Raw genomic sequence first — 12610 nt, 5'->3', positions numbered from 1 at the left:
AAAGCAGCTGGGCACATTGGTGCATGCCTGTAATCCTAGCAGCTCCTGAGGCTGAGATAGGAAGATCACAAGTTCAAAGCCAGCCTCAGCAACAGCCAGGCACTAAGGAACTCAGTGAGACCCCATCTCTAAATAAAATACAAAATAGGACTGGGGATGTGACTCAATGGGCGAGTGCCCCTGAGTTCAATCCCCAGTACAAAAAAGAAAAGCAAAATTATGAATTTATTACCATATCTTTTGAGTGTATTTTTTTAAAACTATAAACTCCTCACTTTATATATCACTCAATTATTTTCCAATTTCTGTTATTTTTAATATTTCTCTCTCTCTCTTTCCACACACACATACTTGCACATATACATATCCAAAAATTATTTCATTTGAACCATTTTCAGTGTACAATAGAATGGCATGAATTACATTCACAAATGTGCAACCATGACCATTATCTAATTAATATTAGAATTACAATTCATTGGTTAAAAAATAGTCACAAACAGGAGACAACTAATTCAACAAAGTAAAATAAAGGTGAGGTGAATTAGAGTGAATAAATAAATAATATTTAGTATATTTAATTTATTTTTTAATAAGGTAACTCATAATATAATCAACAACTTAAGTAAAAGAAAATATGGGGTCTGTTTGATCAAAATGCTGAATTTCAAAAAGATTTTTTAAAAAATAAACCAAGAAAACATCTGATAGATTTAACTGTATTAAATAATGCATTTTTGAAAGTTAACAAAATTAAAGAAAAATAAAAACTTTCTGAAAAATATTAGTTGAAAATAATAATAATAAAGAAAATAATAGGCAGTTCAAGCATGGTGATGTGTTCCTGTAATCCTAGTGACTCAGTTGGTTGAGACAGGAGAATTACAAGTTTGATGCCAGCCTTAGCAACTTAGCAACATCCTCTCTCAAAATAAAAAGGTTGAAGGATGTAAAACAAACAAACAAACAAAAAAAACCTCTATATAATCTCTTACCAACAAAAGGAAAACAATAACAATATTTTCAATGTTTCACTTCTTAATCAAAAGAAATGAGATTTAAAAGAGAAATAAGATTTTATGTATCAAATTATTAAAGATATATAAAATAATAATGCTTGACTGGGATCCCCAAACTGCATGTTACTCCCTTAAAAGTAAGTGTGCAAATAATGCCTGCTTAAGAGTAGTTTGAAACTGTATGTTATGATTATGCACAAATGTCTATTACATTTACTTTAATAATTACATCTGTAAATATTATCCTAACAATAACCTGAAAGGTATTGCTAATGACAAATTTGAAATTTGAATCAGTAATGGAATGATTAAATTGTATTTGGGACAGCTGTTCAAAGAAACTCATAAGAAATCAAATTTCTAAAGGTTATTTCAAACTATGGGATATGTGTATAATACAATATTAGATGAAGAAAGCATATTTCTACAGAAATAATCTACTCAATTAATGAGAAATATACAAAAGAATTGTGTTAGCTGAACTTATTTAATCGGCTTGTCAAGTAACTCAATACAACTACTTCCTCTGTGTTAGTCACTAAATTCCCACACTCTGAGGTGCTCAGTTCTACTCTGACCAGTTGAACCATTTGCTTACCAAGAGTGAGTTCAGTTAAAGGTGCAAGAGCCTATTCATGCCACTTGAACCTATTATCATAATTAAGTAATTTAATTAAATTTTATATAAACAGAATTACTGGAAAAATGTTATTTTGCAAAAACGAAACAGATGGAAAGTTTAAATAAAGGTGAATTTTGAAAAATAAATTGCTATGGAGTTATGAGCAGGTGAAACAGTGTTAAAAGGTGTGGGATAATATAAAAATAAGAATTCTTAGATGACATGCATCTTTAGGCTTTCATAGCACTTTTAAGAAACCAATGTTTGAAATGCTTGAACTGCTTGAAATTGTAGAGTACAAAGGAAAGAAGATATGAAAATCCTTTCAAGAATGAGCAGTCATAAGTAAAACCTTGGTCTCATGCCAAGATATTATCAAATGCTTATGCATCATTTCTTTGCTTTCAGTTAAAATAAAAGGTTTTGGGTACATTTATGTCATTTTCCATGAATGTCACTCTTACTGACTTTGTCAGTGATCACACCATCAATTGGTCCTTCTCACTGTTCAGCAATATCCTGTGTGAATCAATTACTGAATAACTAGAGGGATCATTGGTGTCCGATTGCTATGTATGACACAGGAACCATGACAAAGCCTGGTGAGACAGCAGCTTGAGGGAGGACTGAGGTCACATTTGTCTGCCAATCTAGTGGAATAGAGATTAAAAGTGGTAAGCGAAGAGCAGTTACCAAAAATTGAGTAAGGCAATTTTTTTGTGTGTGTGTGCACATCAGCATGTGTGGTATGAAAGAGTGTAAATAAATAGGCTAAATGTTGAGTAGTTCTCTCATAGTAGTGGGATGTTGATTGACATTTGTACATCTCTCCTTCCGCAACTAACATTCATTGTTTTTACAATAAGAAAAAAAAAAATCAATCTTTCATAAAATAGGCAATGACATGATTAGAAACATCATATTGAATGAAATTCAGGTAATTTTGCTATAAAGAAAACTCATAATAAAGACATACATTTGAAATTATTTTTTCATCTCTGGAATGAGAAAGACCAGATCTTGTGTTTTTGCTGTGACTGTTTATGGGTGCATGTGCAGAATGGGAGAGGAAGCTCAAGGAAACAAAGCAAGTCAGAAATCAGCTACTCAGAAGAATTTTGGGGTGGCCTTTTCACAGTACTCCACAAAGGGAGAAGTAATTCTTCCTTTGTGAAGAACTATTGGCTCATTAACAAGAATTAGTTCTTGGCATATAAGCATTCCCAGAAGATGGAATATGTCCACCTCCTTAAATTCACATAAGCTACCCAGAAACTCATGAGTTCCAGGAATTTTTATTAAAATTTTCATATAAACAAGCCATCATTTTGAGATTATAGTTCCTGGTAATGATCTCCATGAATGCAATCAAAATATGCATTTGGACCAGAAAATAGACAATGAAAAAATATGGGGAAGACATTTTCTTAAAGATAGATTTTTATTGAAATGCTTATTTTTTTCTTTACTCATTCACATTGGGTGTTACAGCACCATTAGTAAATTGTTATTTTTATGAGACTGTTTCACTCAGGAAATTTCTTAATTCATTACATTTTATTAGATCAGCAGTAATGAACCAAAAACAATATCATTTATTTTTATTACTACTGTAGGTTAAATCACAATGATTTATACAGCCAGATTGAAGTAATGACTGTGTAATTACTCTGTTATTGTCAACGATATATTTTTCTTAAATAAGACAATTTAACCACATTTAAAGTCAATAAATATAGAAATTTGTAAGTGAAAATAGTGGACTACTCACCCATCCTTTTCTACTCAAGGTACCATGTGGATCTATTCCAGGTGGTGAACATGAGGGAGGTAAGAAAATGAGCAAAAACATTTATATTAATGAAGTGACAACGATGAGCACTTTATAGTCAAGATGCATGGCTTTAGACTGCTATTCTTATTATTACAAACATAAAAGGGCTGATTCCCTTAAGCAGAAACCAAACAAAACCATTCCATACAGTTGATTTTCTGGATGTTTCTTCTCTTTGCATGAAAAGGAATATTTTCTTCTGTGATCATTTTCCTTTAATGTCTTAAAATTCCAAAAGTTACAGCTTTGTTGCCTCTATCATCTTCTGAAGCTTATGTCACCTCCATTAGTCCTTTTTTTTTTTTTAGCAGAAGTGAAAAATAACTACTGGAACACCTGTCTCTTAATCTTGAAACCACTTGAAGACTTATCAGGAACCATCTTCTTTTACTAAGAAAATAACCTTCATTTTAATATGTGCTAAGGCATTGAGCTAACAATTTTTAGATTTCTTCACCTATTTTGTTTTGGTAATGGTGTATTAATATTTGTGGTTACAATGAGAACATTGCCTTCAAAATATTAAGAGGAAAAACAATTAGGGGTCTACCATCCATTACCTACCATTGGATATCCAATTAATACTAAAAACCAAAAGGATTTCATAACTTATTTAGAAGCAAAACCTGAACTTAACAGTCATGTGGGCATCTTTAGTCTGAATTCTAGTTCACCTGATCATTCAACTACATTACATTGCTGAAGTTGTACGTGCTTGGTTAACAGTGTTTATGTAATTCTCTGTGAGAGTTCTCTCCTATGTATTCAATTTGCCGTATTGCTTTCTCACATTGAAAAAAAAAAGAAGTCTTATTCTGCAACACATCTGGGCCAAGGGTTTTGGATAAGAGAAAGCAAATTATCTGTCTTTTCAATAAATGGTAAATTTGGTTTGAAAATGTGAATGAGCAGTAGAATTTTATGCCAAGATATTCCCTTGGTTTAATTTTTAAATATTTCATTGTGAATTCCTAAACTTTTCCTTTACCTTGTCTGCTTAATTCAAAATCCTAATAAACTGGAGATGTAGCTCAGTGATAAAGCCCTGTATTCAATCCCCAGCATTATGAACAGAACATCACTGATACGTGGATGACCTGGATGCTCCACATTCAGGGGGTGGAGCAGATGGCCCTATAAATGACTTTTGGGCAAAACAATTAGAAATATTCTGTCAGAATAATTTTATAAATACAGGGGTCAACTTAATAAAAAAAGAAAATAAATGTTTTACATTTAGAAAGTCACCAGCAGCATAGCTCCTTCTGATTGAACTCAGGGCCCTGCCTTAATCATGCTAGACAAGTGTTTACCACTGAGCTGCAGTCCCAGCCCAGCATAGCTTCATTTTTGAGAGTTTTTTTTTTTTAACATTTAGTTTTTAGTTGTGGGTGGACATAATACCTTTATTTTATTTTTACATGGTGCTGAGGATCAAACCCAGTGCCTCACGCATGCTAGACAAGCTACAACCATAGCTCCAGCATAGCTTCTTAAAGTGTGAAGAAGGCTCATAACCAGGCTCTTAAGTGTATTCTGGGCACTCACCACTCTCTAAGAATGTTTAGGCCTGGCTATGGTTTCCAGTTTGTTTTGACATTGGGCAGCTTTTTCTCAAGGACCAACTTTATGTTCCAGAATATGATGAATTAGATAAGTCCTAAAGTTTCTCTATATCCAGAAGATATGAATTGGAAATAGCAGCTATTCTTAAATTTAACTGAAAGCTTATTACAGCATATTTCATGACCAGTAATTTAGGGCATTTTGAGTAAAAACAACTACAAAGAAAGTTCTATCTCTTTTGTTCCTTTTTCCCAATTCTATCTCTTCGCTTCAGTTTTCTTGGAGCTTTTTAAAGTGCAAATGATTTCAGTTTATTTCTAGCAGTGTGAATATGACATAAGACTAACAAATATATGCATTGTCACACCAAATGAACACACAAAAACCTGAAGATGGAAAGTGTGCTTAGACCGTGATGCATGATTCACTTTCTAACAAAACATGGATTCCACTTCAAAGGAAAAGAAGAAAATAAAAGCTAAGCAATTTAAATTTTTCCTTTTCACTTGTTGTTGTATATGCTGCATCAGAATATAATTTAGAAGTGTAAATTATTTGAACTCTATCTTCTTGGAAATTACTGAATGGTAGTTGTTGATAGCAACATTGTGTCCTCTCTCCTATGTCATATTCCCTTCTTTTCCCTGCTTTAAGTGTGAGTGAGGGAACATATTGTATTTTAAATTTTCTTCTCATTTATTTAAATTTATGACAGTGGTCCTTAGTTTCTTCAAGCTCCCATGGTCTTTAGTAAATTTTCTTTTTTGCACTAGTTTTAAAGGTAATGCTTTCATTCCCTTGTGAATTTTTCTCTTTTAATTTACTCTCTCAAAAAAATTCAGTTTTTTTAATTGAACTTAATGAATGCAACAAGTGATGATACACTTGGGTTTAGAAATCCATGGGTTTACAACCATAAATTTCAGTTCAACTAAGAAAAAAAGATGCTAAAGAAGAAACCATAATTCAGACAGATTTGATTAACAAATTCAGTCATGTGATGATAAAATCACAGTGTTTTATCATCAAAAATTTAATTCAGATCATTTAATTATAGCAGTGGATTGAATTAAAATAGCATAAAACCGAAGTTACATTTTTAGAAATTACTTCCACTTTTTTTTTTTATTTAAACATTTCTCTTTCATTTCCCCCTTGTTTCTTAGGAAATACTGAAAACATCAAGTGGTTTTTGCTCTTTGAATTTATCAGGCCTGGGCATATTTTACTAGTGTTGATGATTTTAAGTTCTTTTAAAATGTACTGACTTGAACTCATACAAAACAAAGTAAGAAAAAAAATTTAAATGACCATATGTTCCCTTACTCACACTTAACCCAAGGAGAAAAGGGAGACTATAACACAAACAGGATAGAGGACACACAATTGCTATCCACAACTGCCATTCAGTATTTTCCATGAAGATAAGTGTTTCATATATACCATACTTTCCAATTATATTGGAAAAGCAGCATACACAATTGAAAAGAAAATTTTTAAATTGCTTTGGTGTTGTTTTTTTTTTTTTTTAAGTGGAATCTATGATTTTGTAAAAATAGTGAATGATTCATCATGGCCCGAGTACACCTTTGGTTTTCAGGTTCATGTGTGCTCATTTGGTATGACACTGCATATATTTGTGAGTTTGCTGTTGTATTCAAAGCAGAGGTTCCAGGGAGACAAACGATATCCCTTGTTTTCTTACTCTCTTTTGCTCTTTGGCATTTAACCCTCTTTGCTTAAGCATCACAGAAACAGTGAATTCATATTTAACATATTGGGGAGCAGATCTTTGTTTAGGGAGCTCCAACAGCAAAGATCACATTCAACCAGTTTAGATATTGACATTAAATCTAAATAGAGCATCATATGGTATCTTAGGGAACTCCCATTATTTTCAATGGAAAATAACTCTTATTGAGTTGACAAAGTCTTTGATACAATTCAAGTCTAATGATTACTGCAATAGAACCTACAGCCTTGAAAGCACTAATAAGCATAACAGCAAACTTAAGGAATTAAAAAAAAGTAGTACATAAAGATAATGATAATATAAGTTGATAAAAGTGTATATCACAGGTGGCAACTTTTATAACATTTGAGGTATGTTCCTTACAAAATCATGTGCTAACATATGCTCTAAAGTGGATAAATCTACAAAATTTCAGAAAGAAAAATTCCAATCCCACCTTTTAAAAAATTATTCAAGATGTTAATGATTTGTATTTCATACTACAAATGGTTTTTTCCCCCTGTAAAACTCAGTATCATTTCAAACTGAATGTGGTTCATGTGTGTAGAATTTAGTGACAGTAAAAATGTTAAGAAACAAATAGAGTGAAAGGCAAAGGGCAAAAAGCTTTATTCAACTGAATCAGCAGAATATAGGACGTTTTCAAAGTTAAAATTCAGAAAGACTTTGGTCCAATTTCTCTATTTCTTCTTAAGGCCACAGTTTTCTGTTATCCTGAACTTAAAATGAGCTAATGGACAGGACCTCCCATTTTCTTCAATTCCTTGCCTGCAGAATGTGCTACAGAAGTACTTTCCCTCACTGAAATCTATGATGGGTTACAGAGGAAATAAAAATATTGCCCTATTGCCTGTGGAGAAAGGAAACAGCATTTTAGAACCAAGGCAGAGGTCAGTATTTGTTTGTGCTCAAACTTGATGTCACCATTCTGAGTGGCTTTCGATTGAACAGTCTATTGCTGTTCAGCCCAGCTCACAAAGAAAACATCTTATTTCTGATATATTCCATCTGAGGAGACAGAAGCTACCATTAACCTATTATAAAAGCCACTGGCATACCTAGATATTAAAAGAACAAATTTAAGGAAAACAGTGAATTGTGCAGATTTGAAAGTAGCAAGTTCCATTTGTGTTACTGCCCCCATCATACAGCTGGAGATACCAAACTTTGGGCTTTGTGAAAGCGTCTCTAGATTTATAAAATGTGCCTCTGGATAAGTTTTATGAACAAACACAAAAAAGAAAAGGGAAAAAGAATTGAAAGTTAAACCTTATCTGTTTTTGTGCATTACTCTGAAGGTACAGTTCCATATTCTACTTACCTAATATTTACAAAGCTTAGGAAGATCAGGTTTAAAATGGTCTCTCCAGTCTCTTTTATTTTCTCTCATTTTTCCAACCTTTATAAATCTGAAATCATTGGTCTTTTTTCGGTTACTTGAATGTAGTCACAATTTATGATGGCTTTAGCACCTTCTCAGTATTGTGTCTGCAAAAATCTTACCTTTTTCTTCCTTTGGATAACTCTTAGTGCAGTACCAAAACTCAGCTTTTCCTTGCAAGACTGGGCTGGGTATTCATATTTTCCCTCTACTTTTCCATAAGTGGCATTAATCATCCTTTTGGGATATTTTTAATCTTCTCATCATATTGAAAATAAGATGAGAGGAAAGAACAAGGGAACTCCATTTACCATTATGTGGGAGGCGCACAGTATATGTTTAACAAACTTTAATTAATGGATTGTTATGGTTTACATATGTTGTCCCATAAAATCTCACATGTGAGACAATGCAAGAAGGTTTGGAGGAGCAATGATTGGGTTATAGCCTTAATCAAATTAGTGAATTAATCCTGATGGTATTAATTGAGTGGGGTGTGGCTGGAGGTAGGGGTTCATTGCGGGTATAGCTTTAGGGTATATATGTCTATCTGGCAAGTAGACTCCTCTCTCCCTCCTGATCATCATGTGAGCTGCTTCCTTCTGCAACACGTTTTCGCCATGTTGTTCAACCTCACCTGAGGAATGGATCCAGCTGTCTATGGAATAAGAGCTCTGAAAACATGAGCTCTCAAATAAACTTTCCTCCTCCACAGTTGTTCTGGTCCTGTCTTTTAGTCACAGCAGGGATAAAGCTGACTAAAACAGGGATATTCTAAATGTTTTCTGTCACTAAAATAAGCTGAATTTGTGAAAATTGTTTTAATTTTTAGAAATTTATACCTGATAATGGTAAATTGATTTTGCCTAATGTTTTTACTGAAAATAATATTAATAACAAGGATGATAATAATAGCTACTACTAACATTTATTGAACTTCTACTATGATTAGATACTATGTTAAGAGTTTTCATATATTTTTTTCATCCAATCTTTATAATGATTCAACAAAATGGAAATTTGTTTTCTCATTTTCTAATTGAGAAAGTGGATTTAGAAGTAATTTTTGTAATGTAATAACAGGAAAAGTAAGAATTTAAACCCAGATCTATTTTATTGATCATCTAAATCACCATATTATGTGGCTTCTACAGATAGGTATGGGTATTGATTTACACTTTCAATATTTGATTAGTTTCATATTTTACTTTATTCTTAAATTATGTAGTAGCTATCTATTTGAGAGAAAATTAACTAAGAAAGGGGATAACTATTTTTTTTAAATGCTTGCTCTTTGACTATATGTACTTATTAAAGGACTTTCCAAATAACTGTAGATATAGATATATATATCTTACTGTCAGGAATCCTCATTAATACTTTATGGTCTTTGCTTTCTCACATTTTACAATATCAAATTTCCAGCTTCTCATGGTTTTCATTATCTCTAATTGATGATTACAATTACCATGCTATATAGTTCCAAAACATTATCATCATATAACCATATTGTTGCTGGGGCTTAGTGAAAAACAAATTGTTTAAAAAATAATTCTACATCATTCAATCTCTGTGTCATGGTTTGGATGTTAGGTATCCTGTGAGACAATGCAAGAAGGCGTAGAGGAAAAATGATTGGGTTATGAAAGCCTTATGCTAATCAGTGAGTTAAACTCCTGATGGGATTAACTGAGTGATAACTGGGAGGTGGGGTGTGGCTGGAGGAGGTGGGGCATTGGGGACATGGCTCTGGGGTATATGTTTGTATCTGGTGAGTCTCTCCCCCTGCTTGCTGATCATCCTGTGAACTGCTTCCCTCTGCCACACTCTTCTGACATGATGTTCTGCCTCATCCTGAATGTTGAAATTTGGTCAACTGTCTCTAGACTGTGATTTCTGAAACCGTGAACCCGCAAATAAACTTTTCCTCCTCTACAGTTGTTCTAGTTGAGTCTTTTAGTTACAGAAGCAAAAAAAGCTGATGAAAACACTCTGTTTTTTTGTGAGGTACTTAAATATTATCACCATTTTATCTTTCTGTATTGATGAAGAAGTTGAGGTTTATTACAATTAAGTAATTAGTAAGTGCAGGAATACGAATTCAAACTGTTGGAATCCAGTGGTGGTGAAGTTCAAGTTCCAGTGATTTTTGTGAGTAAACAACTAGATACAAAAATTCCTTTCTTTCCTGTCTGTCTTTTGTCCCCTTGTGTAGTTCAGACAGAAAGGAAATTTCCTTTCTTTCTTTCTTAGTCTATTAGTTCAGAACATCTTCTATATGAAAAGATTCATGCGAAATTCCTGAGTACTCTAAAATACCTCTCTGTATAACCCAAGAGGTGACTTATCTGAAGCTGAATTATCAGTAAGTTTTAATTTTGTTTCAGGAAAGATTTTTTAAGTTTCACCCTGTTGTTTTTTACATAATTTTGCACAAATATTATCAACACAGTTACATAAAAGAACACACATCTAATGTTGCACATTAAAAATATATTTTCAATATTTAGCAACAAAGCCTCTCAGTGAATTAATCAAAAAATTTACCATTTCTGGACTCATTGCCATGATTTGGTGGTAGCATTTGATCTGACTTGGAGTAGGTAATATGTGATAAATTGCTTAGCAAATTAGAAATTAGGACCTTTGCCCTGTTGAATTAGGCTAGGGCTCCTCTAAATTGAAGAGAGATAGTTCGCGACATGCAATGTGAGAAATGGAGTGTTCAGTTATAGGTCTAACTTCTTCCTCTGAAAGCGCAAGTTGTATCTTTGATGGCCTGTGCTGCTTGGGGATTAGATATTCCAGCCCCCCCCCCCCCACTGAGTTCATGGTCCTTTGGAAGACTTCTTTGTATTTTCAAAATATTTCTGGACATTGCCTTCCAGTTAGAGTCATCACTGTTTCAGCATTTTACCAACCTTCTGAAATCATTTAAGATTGGGGACTTGCCAGATAAATGTCATAGAGACAATTAAAGGCATGGCTGTTCATGAATATTTTGCTCTAATCAAGGATGGAGAAATCATTAAAAATATTCTTAGATGCCATCATGTGACTACTTGGCCATAGCAATAAATAATGAGGTACTATAATGTTTTGTAGAATCCTTTGAAAAATTACTTTATGACTGAAAGTAGAAGTTGGTACAGTATGAAACTTAATGGCGCATTTATGATTTTAAAAAATATACTAACAAACATGTGCATCAATAACATAGTGGGCAAAGTCTGCTTACTATATAGTCTCACAAATTCCTTGAAAAATAAGCTTTCTCTTACTTTAGAGAAGCTTATACTAAATGGATAAAATAGATATTTTTCTAAGAATCAATGGACTAATGAGCATATTCTAGACAAATGTGGTACCATCTCCAGTCTCCAGCAAGCACTGTCTTTTCAGAGAATGACAATGACAATATATACGCATTCTGGAGAGATCTGAAACTAAATAGCCACATCTGCTTACTAGTTTCTCAAGGAAAGATGATCAGTAGTCCTTGGAGAGAGACAGTTTTACATGCCACCTTTGATTTCACAGTCTTGAATTGCTCATCTGTAAAGCACTTTTGTTGACTGAAGGATCTGTGAGTCAGAATGAACAAAGACATATTCACTTTATAGCAGATATGTGGATACACACTTCAGTCTAGGTGTCAAAGCTCAGCAGATATTTTTATAAAAGGAATATCTCACTTGCCAAGAGTGACACTTGAAAACTAGCTTCACTTAGCATCTGAGTCTCATGAAGATTACATAGCAGCAGACAATATGCTATTGAAGGCAAAAGAGGAAATAAACACCTTATTACTTGATAATTTCACTCTGACTGACAGAATACATATTAAATTGCAAAAACTATCAGTTGTGCATATATTGTCAGCCATTAATTAATCAACAAATATTAACCAACAACTTTATAAAGCATAAAGTGGTTTACTTTTATCATTTTATATTATTTTGATATTGGGGATTGAACCCAGGGACAGTTAACCACTCTGCCACATTCCCAGCCCCGCCTTTTTTAATGTTTTATTTTGATACAGAGTCTTGCAAAGTTGCTGAGGCCCTTGCTAAATTGCTGAGTCTGGCTTTGAACTCATGATCTTCCTATTTCAGTCTCATGAGCTTCTAGGATTATAGGTGTGTGCCATCATGCCCAGCTATAAGGGTATTTATTAACATGTGTTCTATTAATTTAAATAGTTGCTCTGATACTTTCTATATAACCTAATAGAGGTGGAAATCACTTGGATGTGCTTAAGTTTTTCAGTTTTTTGTTCAATCTTTATCTTTGAAAGATAATACTTATGCTCTCATCCTATGCTGCTGGAAATCTCATAGCTACTCCCTATTAATAAAATAATTGTAAAAATCAAGGATTTCCTGAGTCTTCAGTTTTTCTAGTTACATCTTGTTTTGGTACCTTGCTTCCA

The 12610-nt window shown here is 33.2% G+C and overlaps 1 pseudogene; it reads right to left on the bottom strand.

The window, feature by feature from the left end:
- The window catches only part of LOC124105143 (large ribosomal subunit protein eL19-like), a 152659-nt pseudogene that overhangs the window by 126915 nt on the left and 13134 nt on the right, over positions 1-12610 (bottom strand).

The sequence above is a fragment of the Marmota monax genome, unplaced genomic scaffold (genome assembly GCF_021218885.2).
Source record: "Marmota monax isolate L192 unplaced genomic scaffold, Marmota_monax_Labrador192_F-V1.1 WCK01_AAM20220418_F8-fsc00129, whole genome shotgun sequence".
In the NCBI taxonomy this organism is placed as follows: domain Eukaryota; kingdom Metazoa; phylum Chordata; class Mammalia; order Rodentia; family Sciuridae; genus Marmota; species Marmota monax.
Note: the sequence above shows the minus strand (reverse complement) of the source record. Positions and strands in the feature narration are given on the sequence as shown.